Here is a 20,589-nt window from a genome sequence, read left to right as displayed (position 1 = left end):
CGAAGCAAAAATGGATGTTTTCTGCAGAACCAATCCTTCTGTTAGGGTGGCAAGGCAAAGAACATATTGAATCAGGTGTACACTCAAGAATACAATGTACCAAAGAAGAATACTGTTTGGTGCTGTTCTCCTAGGGCCTATTAAATTGACCACTATGGATATCAAATGCCTTTTTAGCTGCCTTCATTGCTAACTGATTCAAAGGTATTCTCTGAATCCTGGGTGCATATATGCACTGTGATGGAAAGGATATGGGAGTACACAATACAAAGAAGTTTCTCTTAGTCCAGTCTTGGCAGCTGGGAAGACGTGGGTGAAGTAACATTGCACCGAGACCTGAAGGAAATGCAGTATAAATGGGTTTAGAGGCTGCAGAGAGGCCATGTGTAATAGGTGCAGTGTCTGAGACATGGGCAGTGATGTGCAAGGGCTCTGGGAAAGCACAGCACATGAAATAACCACGAGGAATTAAGTTTTTCTGCATAATTTTGAGGAGTAAAATTTTTAGAAGCTTGGATAAAATGGCAAGGGCCTAAAAAAACAATGTTGAACTGGGATTTTAGTCTTAGAGGCAATGGGAAGCTCCTGAGATTTCAACCAAATTTATACTTAAGAATTATTATTAATCATTGATCAGAGTTCACCTGGATAGATATATTTTAAAAGGATTGGATATCTATTTTAAAAGTTTCTAAACGAGTTCTTTAACTCAAAAATTTTAGACCAGAAAATTTGATAAATCAAAGAATGGAACAAAAATTGCATTTGATTGACAAACATCTATATATATAAAAGCCTAATATGCTAAGTGTCCGACCATTCGACCGTGTCACTAGTCGCTATGATGTGCACTGACCACCAGGGGACAGACAACCAGTAGTTTAGCTTGCTGCTGGGGTCTGTCAGATCGGGACTGGGCAAGACGGGCTGGACTTGCCCTGGAGCCAACCTCCCACAGTCCCTTCCTTGCCTCTAAAATATTTCTTCTAATTAATTTCCTTTCATTGTGCACAAATCCATGCACCAGGCCTCTAGTTATTAAATACAGCTGATTACAAAGCATTCTCATTCTGGTCTGACATAAAGTGTCTAGAAAATAACAAAAAGTTAGTGAATCCCTTTTATAGGCGTGTCTAAAGGGAATGGCTAAATTCTCCTCAGAATTTCTGTTCTGTGTCCCATGTTGTCCACTGTTCGCTGTTGGAATGATGGCTGTGGTCATTGAGAGCTTTTAATATCCACATCAGCAGATTCTCAGAAAGTCAAAGGCCTTAATGGATTGGTATGTAGTCATCTTAGACTCTGCAGTTTTGGATAGTCATACTGTGCACAACTTCATGAATCATTAGGAATTCAGTGTATTCTTTGCAAAATGACTTCTATCTGTTTTCTAGGAGTGCCTTCTCTGTTAATTACATTGTTTTTGCTGTTGCTCACTTTGGCTAAATTCTATTCCTTCTGTCAGTGTGCTATCCAAGACTCTTTGAACTGTGCTTTGAATTAAAGAGGGTTTTATAAGTGTAATTCTTGTGTCTAAAAGAAAGTAGTTTCTAGACTGACAAGTTACACATATCTGTATAGATAAATTGTTTTTGTTTGTTTTTTTGTTTTTTTTTTTTGGGGGGGGGAAACCACCAAACAATTATTTGATGAAAGATTGTAAACATCTATGTATTCCCAATGATATTTAGAAGTTAAATATAAAAATAACACCCTATATATACTAGAAGAAAATATACTTGAAGATAGTAAGAAGCATTTTCGTAGTGAATTCTTAAAACCATTTAAAAATCTATATGTGAGACTTTACATTTCAAATAAATTTTCTCATTTTAAGTCTTTATATAATTAAAATAATATCACCATTTAACGTATTTTTGTATAATGTTAAAATGTTCCAGTCCCATAAAAAAAATCTGGATTTACTAACTTCTTTCCTGATACTCATATTGAATTATACCTTATTCTCATTAGTGGCTTCTTATATTTTTATCTTTTAAACTTTGTAGCATCTGACATCCTTAAGAGAGGCTTGTCCAAGACTCCATTTGCATGTTCAGGCTGGATTTTTCACTTGAGTACCCAAGAAGCAGACTGAGTGATACTGATTCTAAATTTATTTGTGAACGTCCTGCTTGCTTCAAATAACATGGCTGTAACAGGCTGGGTATTTTATATTTGACAAATTGTTAGACATTGAATTATTCTAAATTGGGAATTGTCTGAATAGTACTTTTATATTATCATTATTTTTGTTACTGCCTTCGCAGCTCGGTGCAATGCTATCTATGCCCATAGTAAGCACTCAGAAAAATCTTATTGAATCTTGTAGAAAATACAGTCATTTCAAAGTAGTGTGAATATTAAGATAACCTTCTAGAAACATTTATAGTTTTTTGTAAAAAAAAAAGAAGTAGGATGCCTACAGCATACACAAATATATTGAAGTTGCTGGAAGTTCTACAGCCCTGTGTTAAACCCAAAGACATTTTTATGGCTTTTCATTATAATAATGCAATATAAATTTCTAAAGCATTATACAATTCACTGCCCACACAATAATCCACTTTCACATTTCCTGACTAGACATTTGTTCAAATGCCCACTAAGAATTGTTTACTGCCTGGCATATTCATGATTGGAAATGGTATGATAAATTCTTTCTTTTATTTTATAAAGAACTTTAAGGGGATTTAATAAGCAATAATATGAATATTGTATGTATTTTCCTCTAAATTAATTAAACTGATTTTCTTTACTTATTGATATCATTTTTATTGATGTTGCTAATTTGTACAATAAATATGGTAGTAAATACAAGCCGAGAGATAAATGATTCTATTGTACCCTAATTTCATATACCAAATTCATACTACTAAAATGAATGAAAGCTCTGTTTCTGAGGAAAACATTCACATAAAACATGGGTGGAGTTATAAAAGTGAATGCAGTACTACTTTAATATATTATTAACCACATTCACCAAAGACATTTGTTTTGTGCATAAAGTAATTAGGGAATGCCATTAAAATGCTCCTCTGCCAGAATTATCAATATGCTTTATAGCATAGCCAATCACCCACTGGCTAATCCCAATTATTGGTCCCTACTAACAGCTGAAAAGTAGAAAAAAATATAAGATGGTGGTCTTGATGGAGGAATTTCAATGCTTAGCATAATTGAGGGAGAGGATAAGAAAACTACATTTTTCTCTTACTATTTTAAATTGAATCAAGAAGAAATATTGTACAACCATAAACTATATTTTAGGGATACTATAAAGGAACAAATAGAAACATGGGAACATAGGATCAATATAAAGAATGACATTAGGCAACAGTTGTCTAAATCAATTACAGTTGTAAAATTCAAATGACCAATTCATTTGGTATTGGGAATGCTTTTCAATCAAATAAGTGGCTAAAGTTAGAAAAGAAAAAAAAAATAAATCCTTTGCTGGGGGAACATACTGCATATAGTAATTGGTAAAATTTAAGACTTTGCTCGATCTTTCTTGCAAGAAGACCTAGAGAAGGCTTACAGGGACTCCACCCATCTACATATATATATAACAGGCTAATATGCAAAGTGTCCCCTTGGAAGTTCGACCAGGAGACTGGGAGTTTGATTGCTCACTATGTGCACTGACCACCAGGAGACGGCGCGGAATGAAGGAAGGCCATGGCTGGCAGCTGGAAGGCCCTGATGGGCCCTGATCGCCAGCCAAGCCTAGGGACCCTACCCATGCTGAATTTCGTGCACCGGGCCTCTAGTGTGAACATATTTCTAAAGACCCATTCTAATTAATGCGAGCCATCTGGTAAACAAGTGTCTTATCTTCCTGTGATTTTATTGTTCCCAAGCAGAAAAATGACCTTTAAGGATCTCTACTATGGTTATGGTTCTACTTAAACAAGAAATAAATGGGGATATTGAATAAAAAAGAAACTTGGAAAAATGGCAATGCCATCTTAGAGTTTATATTAACGAAAGAAGAAAATAATGTTTCAATTTATGCATGGTTTTTTATTTTAGAAAAGTAAATTTTAAGTAGGCCAGGTCAATTGTCTGCATGGTCAATGTGATATGGAATTGTAAGTTCCACTTTGCTGTAACTAGGATTTGTATCCCTATTTTACAGATGAGGAGAATGAGGCTTGGAGAGAAACCAAGTTGCTCAAGATTAGAAAACTAGTGAATTGTATGAATCAGAAATTAAGTAGTGATAGTTTGAACTCACACTTAACCACTATCCTAATATGTAAAAACCCTGGATCTGTCACATCTGCAATGACTGGGAGGCTCAACTAAGCAGTCGTTGCAGCAGTCAGCCCTGGGTTGCCATGGCGACCCAGCACTGACTGCTATGGCTGCAGGCACAGTGACCCAGCACTGACTGCTGAGTGAGCTGCTAATCAGACACAGAGAGAGGCCTGAAGAGAGAAGCAGGGTCTGATCTGTAGCCTCTGTGGTAGCTATTGATCAGCACTTGCCTCTCTCTTTCTTTCCCAGCCTGGTCAGCAGCCTCGCCTCCATTTCTTTCTAGGCCTCCACCAGGGCTGCTGATCAGCCCCATCTTTCTGATCAGGCCCTGTTGATAGGTCCAGAGATGCTGACTGGCATAGAAACCAACCAATCAAAACCAAATCTGGGTCAGCTGTGAGGAGCCAATGGCTGCCTAGGAGGTGGAGCTTTTGATGTTGACTGGCATAGAAACTGACCAATCAGAACCAATTGGCCGGCAGAGGAGGGCAGTTGGGGGAGACCAGGCAGGCAGGCAGGGGAGGGCAATTGGGGGTGAGATCAGGCCAGCAGGGGAGGGCAGTTGGGGGCGAGATCAGGCTGGCAGGGGAGCGGTTGGCAGGCAGAAGCGGTTAGGGGCAATCAGGCGGGCAGGCATGTGAGCGGTTAGGAGCCATAAGTCCCAGATTTTGAGAGGGATGTCCCACAGGGATAAGGTCTAAACCAGCAGTGAGACATTCCCTGAGGAGTCCCAGATTGGAGAGGGTGCAGCCTGGGCTGAGGGACAACCCCCCTCAGTGCACAAATTTCATGCACCAGGCCTCTAGTACATTAATCATAACAACTGTGAAAATTAATTTAGCATAAGTAAGCTCATAGGTATGAATTAATAGTATACATATTTGTACTCTAGAAAATCTCTTCTATCTAGTAAATTATCTTTTTTTAATTAAGCTTCATTTTATCATCAAAAAGACCTAATTAAAATTTGCGAAGAATATTACAAATAATTACACTATTATTTTCATATCAAGAACAATTTTAAAGTTATGAAAAACAGAAATCTATAATGTTACTAAGAATACTCCCTTTGAGAAACATGAAGTCACAGAAGGTATGGTTCCTTAAAAATCTAAACTTTAATGGTAGCTTATAACCTGGTTCATTACTTTAAGTAAAATTTATTTAAAAATGCCCAAGATGTTTTTATTATTTTTTAAATTATTTTTCAAACTTTAAAGTTTAGTTTTGGTTGAATGTAATATAAATCATTTAAGACTTTAAAATGTCTAAGGTATTGACTATGTACTTTGGAATTATAAATTATGAGTTATTGGAAATGAAACACAGTTGTGTGTTTTTTCCATCCTAATCTCATCCTCTGTAGCCTAATGAGATAAAGATGTATAAGAAGAATTAGGTAAGATATAAGAAAATGAGAAAGCCTTCATCTAAATCGGTTTTTGATTATGTTAATAAACTAGGTTCAATTTAGTCCTTCTGAATCTAGTTGTAATTATTATTTGTTAACAAAAAATATCATCTTACCTACTAAAGCATTTAGCGACATAATCCCTTGATAAATAGGAGAAAATAATCATGAGTGACAGAACTATTTACATTTTTGGCTGTAACTAGTATCTTGCATTTGTATTTATACTGTTATGTTTTATATTTCAAATACTATTGATGTTGTATGTCTTTTTGGTTAAAAAAATCTTGTGACATATAAAATATCATTTGCTTTTAATACCACCAGGGTCTGCGTGATGACTAAGTAAGTTTTGCTCCTGTTGTCCCCTGTGAACCCTGTTCCTGCTGGGTGATTTGGTCAGTGAGGTAGACTTTGAAGTTGTTTTCCTGGAGTTGTTCTAGAAAGTAATTTAGACATATTCCTTTGTTTATGATTGAATTCGCTGTACTTATTAGACAGTATGAAAACACTGACAACCTATAGATCAAGCAGTGAAATGAGAGTAAAAAAAAATCCTTTTACAATGGATTTAATTCCTTTCCTTCCTTGTCTTCCCTCACTCAGCCCTCTTCTTTTCCTTTTCCTTCCTTCTTCCCCCCCCCCTTCTCTCCTCCTTCCCTTCCTTCCTCCTTTTCATTTTCTATATTTCTGTCTTCACTCTATAACATTCAGACAACTATTAATCTATCACTGTCAGCAGACAAATATGGATAATTTTTAAAACATACATATTCTGGTTTAACATTATAAATTAGTTTCTGAAAATTGCTAGACCCTTCTTGGCCAAAACTAAAAAGTGTATCAGTAAGTATATTAGTATGCTTGGGTGTATTGCAAAAGTGTTCAAACGGGAAAATTGCAAGAAGTGACTTGAGTGTTTCAAGCACAATGGAATGTCAAGGAGGCCATTCCACGTGGAGGAAACAGCAAGAACGAACCATGGTATCACCAAGTGTTTAGGAAAATGGCATTGCAGCAAAGCTTGCATTTAAGGTAGAAGCCAGAGGGGATCAGAAAGGCTCGAATACCATAAAAAAAAAAAATTTAGACAAAACAGTTGTCAAATGCAAGCCACTAGAGTTTGAAGTAGGTTTGGCTTTTAGAAATTCCCTCTTTTAGAATGTAGGGGAACAGTTTTCAACCTGTTCTTCATGGCAAGATCATATATTGGGATTTTGATCTTTATATATCTTTTTATTTTAAAACTAGAGGCCCAGTGCACAAAATTCGTGCACAGGGGTGTGTGTCCCTCAGCCCAGCCTGCATCCTCTCCAATCTGGGATCCCTATCACAATCCAGGACTGCTAGCTCCCAACTTCTCACCTGCCTGCCTTCCTGATTGCCCCTAACCGCTTCTGCCTGCCAGCCTGATCACCCCCTAACCACTCCTCTGCCAGCCTGATTGATGCCTAACTGCTTCCCTGCCAGCCTGATTGCCACTAACTGCCCTCCCCTGCAGGACTGGTCATCTCTAACTGCCCTCCCCTGCAGGCTTGATCGCCCCCAACTGCCCTCCCTTGCAGGCCTGGTCCCTCCCAACTGCCCTCCCCTGCTGGCCTGATCGCCCACAACTGTCCTCCCTTGCAGGCTTGGTCCCTCCCAACTGCCCTCCCCTGCTGGCCATCTTGTGTCCACATGGGGGCAGCCATATTTGACCACGTGGGGGCAGCCATCTTGTGTGTTAGAGTGATGGTTAATTTGCATATTACTCTTTTATTAGATAGTATAGAAGCCTGGTGCACAGGTGGGAGCCAGCTGGTTTGTCCTGAAGGGTGTCCATATCAGGGTGGGGGTTCCCTTGGGGCATAGGGCAGCCTGGGCGAGGGGCCTGTGGTAGTTTGCAGGCCAGCTATGCCCCCTGGCGACCCAAGAGGAGGCCCTCGTATCTGGGATTTATTTATCTTCTATAATTGAAACTTTGTAGCCTTGAGCTGAGGCCAGGGCAGGCCAGGGTGGCGGGAAGCTTGGCTTCCTCCATCACTGGTGATAACCCAAGCCTCCTGCTTGCTCCAGCTCTGTGGCCGCCGCCATATTTCTTGGTTTAATTTGCATACTTTCTCCTCATTGGCTGGTGGGCATGGCTTGTGGGCATAGCAGAGGTATGGTCAATTTGCATGCTTCTCTTTTATTAGATAGGATAATAAGAAAATTTAGTAAGCTTTCCTAATATGTGATTGGCACTGGTGTCCTGGTTTTATGTGCCTGTTAGAGGTCCCATACAAGGCGCTTACAGGAATTGCTCTTAGTAAAGAGTGGGGTCCCATCATGCAAAGGGGTACACAGTGGTGCCCTCTCTCAGCTGTAACTTTGCTTTCAGCATATTTTTGTGTATTGTAGATTGTGTTCCTGATTAAGTGGGTTTTCTGGAAAATATTATTGATTTTTAATGAAACTGACACTTCACAAAATATAAAGTTCTTTCAAAAAGGTTTGGGCCGAAACCGGTTTGGCTCAGTGGGTAGAGCGTCGGTCTGCGGACTGAGGTGTCCCAGGTTCGATTCCGGTCAAGGGCATGTACCTCGGTTGCGGGCACATCCCTGGTGGGGGGTGTGCAGGAGGCAGCTGGTCGATGTTTCACTCTCATCGATGTTTCTAGCTCTCTATCCCTCTCCCTTCCTCTCTGTAAAAAATCAATAAAATATATTAAAAAAAAAAAGGTTTGGGTTGAAGAGAAATGATGATATAAATACGAGTGGGATGGGGAAGAAGTAGTGCCAACAGGACATTTCTAAGCTGTTCTTCAGCTGCCCTACCAGCTTACATCATTACAATGAGCGATGATCTAATAACATCTGACAAAGAAGAAGCAAGAAATTTCAATGATTAAGAAGACTGGCCATAGCTGCTTTGGCTCAATGGATAGAGCATCGGCCTTCAGTCTTAAGGTCCCGGGTTCGATTCCAGCCAAGGGCACATGCCCAGGTTGCAGGCTCGATCCCCAGTGGGAGGCATGCAGGAGACAGCCGATCAGTGATTCTCATCATTGATGTTTCTATCTCTTTCTCCCTCTCCCTTCCTCTCCGAAATCAATAAAATATGTTTTTTAAAAAAAAAGACTGTATGAAATATGGATTTCCATATACTATCTTTAATGAAGAATTTTGACCTAGTGCATAATATATATTGAGATATGAGCTAGTGTCAGTATATGGCTTTCAACATTTGCTTGACACTTTTATGCAAAACATCAATAATATGAAGACAAATGTCTATATTTCTGGTAATGTTTAAAGTTTTATATACTAGACTTATTGTTTTACTAATGGCCCTTAATAGTGACTGTCTATAATTTTCTTTTGAGGTTTCTTATTATGTCAATAAAGTAGCATATCATAAAATGTGTAAATAGCATATACACATATTAAGGAGGCATGTTTGAAAATCTTTAATGTGAAAGAAATGTGTAATTTTCAGGTAGTTGAACTTTGTTTAGTAAATGGATCAATGGGACAGGTACAAAGAGAAGGAATCTCATTAGAATATTTTTTGTTAAGTGATTGAGAGCACATTTTATCTTTTGGTCTATTTGTATAGCAATATATTTGGCTATGAAATATATAAAAGTAGCTTGACTGAAAGCACTCTTAATAAATAGCTGAAATAGAGAAAAGATCCAAACCACACATTTTATAGCAAGGCTTTCATTTATTAGGAGATAAATTGGTGTAGTCACATGTAGTGGGTGGTTGATGAACAACTGTTGTTTTATCAGGCTATTTCAAGACTCAAGTTTTCTCTGCTGATATATTCATATAGGAGAAACTTATACAGGCTTGCCAAGTTAAATAAGTCCACTAGCATAAGGAAAAAATATGAACTCAAAGTATGACAGTCCTATTATAAGTTAGCATTTGCTAATGAAAGAGTGAATTGAATAACTTGTAAGAAATGATCATCTGATTAAATTCTGTAAAGATAAGGCAGTTCTAAACTAGGGAATATAAAATTTATGATGTACTACTGAGTGATTTTTTTTTAGTAGTTAACTATTGCTTTTTTTTTTCACAACCTTTATTCATATCTGTCCCAGTCAATCTTAACTGGAAAAAAATTATCTTCCTCTAGGTTCCCACAAAACTCACCTCTCTACATTTATTGTATTTATCATTGTTACTGTTTTATCTCATTTATTAGGAAGTAAACTTTCTTGAAGATAAGAGTTTACATTATTTTTATATTTTAGCCTCCAAAGAGGCTAATGTTTTACATCATAGGTAGTTAATGGAAGTACTTTGAATTGAGTAAAATGGTTTGTTGATAAATTACTGACCTATTAACAGTAGAAATCAAGTATCAAGAATACTACAGGAGTTATTAAAACTACTAGAGACCTGGTGCATGAAAATGAAAATTCATGCACTGGAGGGGGGGTCCCGCAGCCCGGCCTCCCCCCTCACACAGTCTGGGAGCCCTCAGGGGTAGGAGGCAACCCGGCGATCAGGGGAAGGCGATGCCCTGTCACACCTCTGCTGCTGCCACTGCCTGCAGCGCAAGCCTATGCCAGCCCTGATTACCTGAGTCTTTGGTGGCCCTGGGCAGCTGGGCAGCCACCATCCAAGGCTTGCCTGTGTCTCAGGGTGGCCGGGCAGCCACCATCCGAGGCTTGCCTACACCTTGGGCCGGCCCTGGGCAGCTGACATCTGAGGCTTGCCTGTGCCGCGGGCTGGCCCTGTGTGACTGGCGGGGCTGAGGCGAATGGGCACCACCATCTCGTGGCTGTAGACGCCGCCATCTTTGAGGGAGTGGTAGTCATTTAGCATATTCCCTCCTTATTGGCTATGGGCACCGCCATCTTTGAGGGCGGGGCAGTCAATTAGCATATTCCCTCCTTATTGGCTGTGGGTGCCACCATCTTTGCGATGGTGCTACTCTGAACTTAATTCAGTGTTACTATGGAGAACCTGAATCTAAATATAATTCACTTTGATACTCAGAATTTTCTATATGCTTCCATACACTTTTGGAATTTGCAATTATCTACTGCATTTGTTACCAAAGGAGAGAGATCAAACTATTACAGTATAAAAATATATATTGGTTCAAAAGACTTTGCATATTGTTCTTTTGTTGAATATAAACAAAGTTAATTTGAAATAACAATTAAAAAGGAAAGTTAGCCCTGGCTGGTGTGTCTCTGTGGTTAGAGTGTTGGCCCAGGTGCCAAAGGGTTGTGGGTTCAATTCCTGATCCAATGGCCTGTACCTGGGTTGTGGGTTTGCTCCATGTCTCTGATTAGGGCAAGAGTGGTAGGCAGCCAGTTGATGTCTCCCTCTCTCTTTCCCTCTACCTTTCTTTCTCCCTCTCCCTCTCCCTACCCCTGCTTTCCACTCTCTCTGAAAAGCAATGGAAAAAATATCCTCAGGTGTGGATTAACAATGACAGAAAAGGAGAGTTGTATTAAAATAATTAAATAACCAGATCTTCTGGATATTAAAACCTCATGCTAAGATATAATAATATCGAATAAATAATTGCAGGAGTACATTTTGTGGCTTAGCAGAAATTCAAATATTTTCATATGAAATATTTATAACCATTATTTGTTGAAGAAATGCCATTTCACACTATTGGTATGGATACACAAATACAAGCAGTTAAACTAGCAAGTTCTTTTTGGATTAGACAGAATATGTGAAATTTACTCTTTCTTCTTTGCACTGAAATGCTGTCACCCCAGTTCATCCCTGTCAACAAAAGCTACAAAGGGAACAGCAATTTACTACTTGGAACACTGAGGAAGACCAGTTTCCATGCTGTTCTAATTTGAATAATTTTCCATTCGTATAAATTAGTTTATTAAGAAGGGAGATTTGTGATGTTAGTGCTTTCATTTTCCCACCAGATAAACAGCCCCTTATCTACTAACATTGTTTAAAACAAATACACAAATAAAGACACAAACAAAAGCCTCTAGGACAGAATTAGTATCTTTCCTGGGCCTGTAAGTAAATACATGTGGTAATGTAAATGGTGCTGATTAATGGTCATATTTTGAGAAGAAATGGTTCAATGGAGCATAAAGTGCAGAAAATTTTTCAACCACTTACATAATCATTACTTCTATCAACTGAGCTGTTTATGTAAATCAAGTTTTGAAAGCCTCTCAATAGTTCTTAGTCATTATTAGAATGTTAATTCTAAATTTGAAATATACTTTTATTGTAAAAATTTGTATTGTAATACTTCACACTCCACTAATTCTTGTAATCAAATAACCAACTTCTACTTTTCACTTCTTGGCTATCTCACTCTGATAAAGTGAACTAAGAGACAGTCAGAAAGGAAAATGAGAGCTATCTTTTAAAATAAATGTTCTTTTAAAATTAAAATAATCTTGAATAATTTTCAAAATTGCCAAAGTATAATTTTGTCCCAAGTAATCTAAAGTCTGCAGTTGCCCAGCAAATAAAATTGAAGAATCAGACATTTTAGTGCAGTTTCAAGAGCTTTTGAACTGATATTACTCTTCAAGTAATAAGGTGGGTAAAAACAGACAAAATATATCAACATGATGTACAAATTGTTATAGGCAGTTTGTTTATTTTAGCTGAAGTAAATTTTACAATTTCTTTTCAATTAAATAATTACTTATTATTGTTAATCTTACTGTGCCTAAGTTATAACTTAAACTTTACCATAGGTATGTATGTGTAGGGAAAACACAGTGTGTAGGGTTTGGCACTATCCTCAGTTTCAGGCACTTGGGGGCCTTGAACATAAGGGAGTACGAATGTACTAGCCATCTTGATTCACCTTCTATTCCCTGTGGTGGAAACTGTCCAAGATAGCCTGCAGTTTATAAATAAACAAATAAATAGATAGATAAATAAATCAGCTTTTCACCTATGATAAAGGATATAAAATATTTTCAATTATATTAATGACGGAGGAAGGAAGCTAATTAATTAAAACTGTCTGGAATTCCTTTGAAGAAGTATGTGATTAAACCCAGGGCTTTATCCTGAAACAATTAAGTAAATTTGGCCTCAGGTATCCTTGCTCATTCCCCAGGCAATGAGGGATGCTTAAATTTGGTTTAGAGTTAAACTTTATTAGAGATTTATCTATTTTAATTGATTTAGCTTTGATTATAAAACTTCAATGGAATAGCTGATGCAAATGATATATTATGTTAATATGTAAACCTCCCAGGTGTTATCTTCGATTTCAACTAAAGATGAGTACATAGCTTGTCTGACTGTTCTGCACAAGTTAATGCAATATAATACAAATGAAATGGACTACAATAATTTATATTATCAAAACTTTTCTTATGCTAGATGAATCCTAAATATTCTTAGAGACTCACAGGTAGGCAGAGAAGAGGTTTGCAGAGTAAAATTTAAATAGAATACTATTAGTGAAGAATTGGTTGGAAGGGACTATTTTTCTTAACACTTGCTTTTTGAGAGGATGTTTTGGTTGCAAATAAAATAGTGTTTATTTCATAGATAGCAAACATTGACTTTATGCAGGGGCTAGCATGGTTACTGATAGTAAATTCATTGGCATTTACAAGATCATCCATCCTGTGAATTCTGTTACTAATGATATATTGAAAATTTTTGTATAAGAGGTAAGTGAAATGAAGGTAAATCAGGAACACATTTGAGTAAGACCTCTTAATATTGACAGATGATGGAAGAATATTATCCTTAGGGACAAATGAGCTTATCCTTCAAAAGGCATAATTTGAAGCAAACAATACAAACTAAGTAAGTAGAGGGGAAACTTGTAGGTTACTTGTAAACAGTTTTTATGATAGAGTTGCTACTAATTCTTCCTTTGGCCATTTGTCCTTTCCAAGTGAGATTGTTCTGTTAAGAGCAAAATGGAGCTCCAAAATTCAGTCCCTGAGGCAATGAGTGTTAGCAGTGTGGCTAGGCTTCCCTTTCAACCTTTAACAGATTCTTTAGAGTGCTCTATAATTTATTTTAATATATTGGAATCAGTGAATTCAGGATCCATTGGACAAAATTGGAAAATATTTTAATGGTCTAATTTTTTCCTCTTGGGCTCAGTTATTTAAGAGTGGGGTTATATTTCTTTATTTAAGTTTTATGAACATTATGAAGATTATGTAAGAGCTTAAAATCATTGATTATACTAGTTCCTAATGGGGATCCCATGAATGTATGCATTTCAACATCATGCTTGAATAGTTATATTCTGCTGAGTGAACATATTTAGAGGAATATACATTAAATTGCTGAAGTAATATTTCTATAATGAGAAAAAGTATATAAGTAAAATATAAGCTGGAAGGAATCTTGGAGATCCTTTAATAGACATTCTTTATTTTAGAGATGAAAGAATAGGGTTAGGTAATTTACTTAAGGTTATATTGCTAGTTGGCAAAATTTGGACAACAGTCAAGAGCTTTTTGCCATGTTATTTTCTTTTATCATTCTATTTCCCCTCTTTCCCTACTTTGTTGCTTTTTTCTTATTTCCTCCTTTCCATATTCATTGAGGTTTTACTATGAGCTATGGTGGGCATTGGTGTTACCAAGATAAAGAGACTGGTCTGGTTGTAGCCACTGATAGTGAAAGTGCAAGAGAGATTGAAACTCAGACAGTAGCCTCGTTCACAAATGCTCTCTAGGAGCCCCCTTACAGTCACTCTGTGCAATAGGATAAGAATTGCCTTGGTAGCCAATTCAGATCTTCCCTCAACCACACCTAGAGGCTTCCGCAACTCTCAACTTTATGAATACGATAAAACGTGAATTATACTGGGAAAGACCTAATCTGTGCCTAGGAGAAAACATGTATATATAGTTTAATATTCAATTAGCATCAATATACTTACATACAATAACCACAAATTATATGCAGTAGTTCAGGCTTCTCATGAAAGAACTTGAATTTTTTTAGGTAAAAAGATACTTTTTTTTTCAGACTGAATTTGAAAAAAATTTCAAAAAAATATTATATTATCTAACATAATGTTCAAACTCCACTGTGCATCCAGCTCTACATGTAAAAGGGTATCTCTTATAAAGGATTTTATTGCAGCTATTAGTATCATTTTCACTTGTCTTAATTTTTGTCACTGTCTTGCTGAAGAAGACTTGCTCACAGAGACAGATGCTTCCTGGACTTAGTGTGGCGATCACGTCATAAGATCCATAAATGTCAAATTGCTCTGCTGTGTACCTGAAACTAATATAATAGTGTGTGCCAACTATATTTTAATTCATAAAAAAGGCATGCGTTAATTCACTTTTGAAATTAATTGTGTTGTTTTACTTCCTGTCTTAGCATGGCTAAGTGATGTAAAATTTATCTGCATCTCTGTTTTGATTTGAGGATTTTATGAGGACGGTGAGAAAAAAAAAAGCATCTGTTTTCATGCTGCTGCTTCATTTGTTATATTCTCTCAGTGGCATAACAAGAGGGAAAAAAAGAGGCTTTAAACTCTTGTTGTGCAGTAAATGCATATTACTAATTTGGGTTTGGCTTTAATTTGAATGGATTCTCAGTGGGTAGAAATGAAATTTATTTTGTGAATTGGAGAGAGCAAGTTGAAGGGATGAGAGATAGAAAATAAAAAGAAATCATTACTAAATCATTGGGTAACTGTTTATGTTACATGTAAGTATAACCACTTGGACCATAAAATAAAAAAATAAAAAAATTGAAGAAACAAAAAAGAAATCCTATATAATAAAAGTGTAGTATGCAAATTGTCCCCTCAACAAGGAGTTCTTCCCTGAGTTAAACCAGGGGCGGAGCTGGCCCGGGAAAGGAAGGGAGTACCCGTTTGGCAGGTGGCAGCCGGCAGCCACTAGGGACCCTACCAGTGCACGAATTTTGTGCACTGGGCCTCTAGTAAATATATAACTTAATAAGAAGTTACTAATTTTATATACTCTTATTGGTATTGTGATCTGGAAATTTAGACACCCTCTATGGCTTTATTACTTTATCCAATCCAACAGTCATTTTCAGCTTATGATTTGAAAATGTTCAACCCATTTAGACGGCTGACAAAAGTATATCACAACAATAAATGAAACATCTACAACACTGATTAAAGAATAGTGTAGGCCCGGCTGGTGCAGTTTAGTGGTTGAGGGCTAACTCATGAACCAGGAGGTCATGGTTCGATTCCTGGTCAGGGCACTTGCCTGGATTGCTAGCTCAATCCCCAGTAGAGGCATTCGGGAGGCAGCTGATGGATGATTCTCGCTCGTCATTGATGTTTCTATCTCTCCTTCTCCCTTCCTCTCTCTGAAATCAATAAAAAACAGATTCCACTCTAATTCATAAAAAATGCCCTCGTCTTTTTTTTTTTTTAATATATTTTATTGATTTTTCACAGGGAGAAAGGGAGAGGGATAGAGAGTTAGAAACATCGATGGGAGAGAAACATCGATCAGCTGCCTCCTGCACACCTCCCACAGGGGATGTGCCTGCAACCAAGGTACATGCCCTTGACTGGAATCGAACCAGGGACCTTTCAGTCCGCAGGCCGACACTCTATCCACTGAGCCAAACCAGTCAGGGCGCCCTCGTCTTAATCATAGACATTTTGGACCTAACGAAAACATGCATTAACACTTATGTTCTTAATGTTTTTCATTGTAAAACTGTGGGTAACTGGCAGAGCGATGCTTGAAGTGATGCTCCATTTGTTTTACTATCAAGCACTGGAGAAACTATTTTCATGAACTGTGTCCACAAACCATTCAGTTAAACTTGAGGGTGTTTTCACTGAAGCTTGTGCTGTACATCTGAAAAACCAATGATGCCTAAAGGAGTTTGAAATCACAAGTTTATGAGATGAAAAAAAAAAAAAAAAGAAAGAATATTCAGTTTGAAGGAAAAAGTAGGAGAAAATGACTGCAAAAACAGTTTGACATTTTTATTACATTACTTTAGTATGAAAATAAATATGCATATCCCTCATAGATTATGGGAAATTTGACAAGTATAATTAATATAATTTAATGTAATAACTGTGTAGCCTAAATTCAATTTCAATAAAAATTGATACTTTGTCATACTCTAGCTTTTTTAAAAAATGTATTTTTATTGATTTCAGTGAGGGAGAGAGAGATAGAAACATCAGAGTGACCTCTTGTTGCATGGGTTGATGCTCAACCACTGAGCCACATTAGTCAGGCTCATTTTACTGTTTGTTTTTTTAATTTGATTTTGAAAGATTTTTTAAAATCGAGGTAATTTTTTAAAATGTGATGCTAAAGATAAATATTTGCCCTTCTTTAAATATGACTAATTTTTTTTATATAGTGATAAAAGTAAGTGCATCTATTTAACTAAGTTTAGACAAATATGTGTAGAAACCAATGACTTTCTTAATTATGTTTTGTGGAAGGGATTATCTTTTCAGGTTTTAATATTAGCACAATTATTCAGAATCTCAAATTCTGGAGTTTCCATTTCCTCTTAAAATAATATTGACTTTTATTTTTTGCTGTGTATTACCTTATTACTTAAAAAAGTACGTATCTGGCAACTTGTTTGATTTTTGCTGTCTTGTACTACAGTCTCTGAAGTAAAATAAAAGTGTAGAACTGTTACTAAGGAAATGCCTTTCAACACCAGAGCATTCATCTGGTTATTTCAGACAAATATTTTTGAAGAAGGCATATTTATATCTTTAATGGTAATTAAAAACCAACGAGAAAACATTATATTGATCCTTTATATCTAATATTTAAATACATTTTAAAAATATTTTTTTCTTTATCAAATAAGATATTTACTTTTTGTTACTATTATAGTGGGAATAGTAACAATTCTAACATCTGTAGTAGGTTTTTTTTTTTTTTTTGGTAAAATACTGTTATGTCAGAAAACGTAATTTTCTCAACAGATTCCACGATGCACAAAATGTTTTTATATATTGTCCCTATTGTCTTTTTCTCTTTTGTGGCATGTCAATGTCAATAAATTGTTTTCTAGTAATGGGGACCAATTAATTATAAAATTTGGGTAATCAGCCATGGCTTTATGTTGATGCAGGATAGATGACAGTTTATTCTGTGGATTATAATAGAAGAATTGTGGTATAATTGGACATATCAAACTAGGCATGTCTTTAAGAGAAATGTAAGATGGGGATAATGATAATTAAATTCCATATTTTATTTATTTATTTTTAAATATTTATTGATTGACTTTAGAGAGAGGAAGGGAGAGAGAGACAGACAGAATTGATCTGTTGTTCCACTTATTTATGCATCCATTGTTGTTTCTTGTATATGCCCTGACCAGGGAGGGATTGAACCCTCAACCTTAGGAAGATGCTCTAACCAACCAAACTACCCAGCCAGTAGTAGCCTTTATGTTTTATATAAAAGCCCCGAGCACAGTAACTGTTACAGAGTAGGTGGGCATAAAAGTAGTCAGTTATAAAAGGGGAAGGAACGGTAGTAAGAGTAATAATGGTAGTCGCAGTGTTGTGAACAGCAGCACAGGAATTGGAGCTGAGCAGTAGGAAACATCTATCTACAGAAACTTAATGCCCATCACCTAATTTGTTTCATCTATCTTTTTGTATATGAACTCTTTCTACAAGGGCTTTGAGATAACTGTGTCAGCTAAACAGAACATAGTCTGAATTATTTTATAAATTTTATATCAGTGTGCCAACCAGTAGAGATGGCATCAGATCCTAGGATTGGGGACTGCTTCAGGAGATTAATATAGGATTAAAAGGGCAAGTTCTAGGAAAGGTAGGTGAAATGTCTTCCAGTAGTGTAATTCAAGAGTGTTAAAACAAATGTTACCTTTATCATAATTTTATTAATATCAGTTCCTTTCTAAGATTATTGTAAATTCATTAACGTAAAGGTGTGGTGTATTTTATAGTTGAACATATTCTGAATAATCTATTGAAATGCATTGAATTATTAAGTTGTGATTGGAAGTTAAATGTGTTATTTATGTGGAAGGCTTTATAAATTGTGATGTACAGATAAGACACTAGAGCTGTGATAATGTTGATGAAGATGATGAAGATAGTGATTGGAATTAGAATAAGTCAGTACCCTCATTCATTGTCTAGGACAGTGGTCGGCAAACTCATTAGTCAACAGAGCCAAATATCAACAGTACAACGATTGAAATTTCTTTTGAGAGCCGAAAACCGACTTCTGCGCATGGGCCACGAAGTTTCAATCGCACTGTACGTGTGCGCCCGCACGTGGTATTTTGTGGAAGAGCCACACTCAAGGAGACAAAGAGCCGCATATGGCTTGTGAGCCGCAGTTTGCCGACAACGGGTCTAGGATGTTAATGTCTCTGGTCTTAATGAACACATAATGAACCAAGTAGCCACTGTTAGGAATGCAATCCTGTGTTGTCTACCACACTGAAGCCTGGTGTGATTAATAAATCCATCCCCAATAGGAAGGTATTGACTCAGGAGAGAGAAGCAATCAGATATCTTTGTTGGTTGGCTTAAAGGGAATTCAGTAAAAGAGAATAACTAAAAAGTTCATCATAAGCAAGTGTGAAAAGTTAAGAGGAGACTGTTCATTTTATCATTTGTTCCTATCCAGGAGATATTGACTCTTTTATATATATATTTAACCAAGTTTAGTTACTGAGTATAGCTTGGAGACTATAAAATATCATATTTCTAGTATAAAAAACCTCAGGAAGAAAAGAGAATTATGTCAATTAAGTCTGACTTCATCTATGTGCTGTTTATAAATGTAACATGTTAGTTTTAATGTCCCTGCATTACATTAGGCAAGCTTTTTAACAGTGAATGAAAAGTCAATGTATAATGTTTTGCTACTGCAAAAATAGCTTACAAAGTGAAAAAAGAGAAAAGGAAGAGAGAGCTTATTTTTCTATAATTTACATATATGAAATTATTTATCCATTCACCATTCATACAGCCATCTCTGTCAGTCTGTCTGTATAATTATCTATTTCTCTACCTACTTGTGTTTTTGGATATGTATAATGATAAATTTAGTTTATAGAAATTGTCATTAATATAAGAATGTTAATTTAAATTATATATATATATATATATATATATATTTATATATATATAAACATACATATATGTATGGATTGTGTTAAAAATACATGAGTAGACACCATTAATTTTCACTACATCTCTACAAGCATCTCTACAAGCAATAAAATTACACAGTTGCCCCAAATTGAAAAGTCTATACCAGGGTTTCTCAACTCTTTTACTATTGGCACTTTGGACCTGAAAATTCTTTATTGGGGGTGAGCAATGTCTGTATGCACATGTATAATGTTTACTAGTATACCAGTTCTCTATCCACAAGATGCTAGCCATCTCCAAAGGTGACCACTGTAGTAGATATCTCCAGACATTGCCAAATGTCCCCTTACAAGCAAAAGACACCCCAGTTGAGAAACACTGTTTTATTATATGTAAAGGATAATGTAAATGGGCAGCTATAAGTAGATATAAAATAACAATTTAAGATAAAAACAGGCCCAGCACACTGAAAAATATATCCAGATACATGTGCTTGTTACTCACATTTAACATACATATATATAATGTCATTAAAAAGTATTTACAAAGAAGAAAATGTTAGTTTAGCTTCAGATGACCCAAAGTTCATGTAGTATTTGGGAAAATTCTCTCAACAAATTGTTCTTTATCCCAGTCAATGACATTTCTGTCTCAAAAGCTAAAGACTGTAGTCATTTACAACTTTTTTTCTTCTTCCTTAATTACCATATCCAGTAAGTCACAAAAGTATTTGTTATTCCACCTATGATAGGTGGCTTGAATATCAGCCTGGCTATTCTGTACTCACATCTTCTCTTACCTGGCAAAATTTTCCTAACTTTTCTCTTTCTCTACCAGCTTTTTGCCACCCTACTTCATTTTTACACTGC

The 20,589-nt window shown here is 36.3% G+C and overlaps 1 protein-coding gene across 3 annotated transcripts in view; it reads left to right on the top strand.

Annotated features, from left to right (window-relative positions):
• ERBB4 (erb-b2 receptor tyrosine kinase 4) overlaps positions 1-20,589 on the top strand; it is a 932,247-nt gene that overhangs the window by 478,065 nt on the left and 433,593 nt on the right. The gene's annotated exons all lie outside the window — the stretch shown is intronic.

Source organism: Cnephaeus nilssonii (assembly GCF_951640355.1).
Source record: "Cnephaeus nilssonii genome assembly, chromosome: 10".
Classification (NCBI taxonomy): Eukaryota; Metazoa; Chordata; class Mammalia; order Chiroptera; family Vespertilionidae; genus Cnephaeus; species Cnephaeus nilssonii.
Note: the sequence above shows the minus strand (reverse complement) of the source record. Positions and strands in the feature narration are given on the sequence as shown.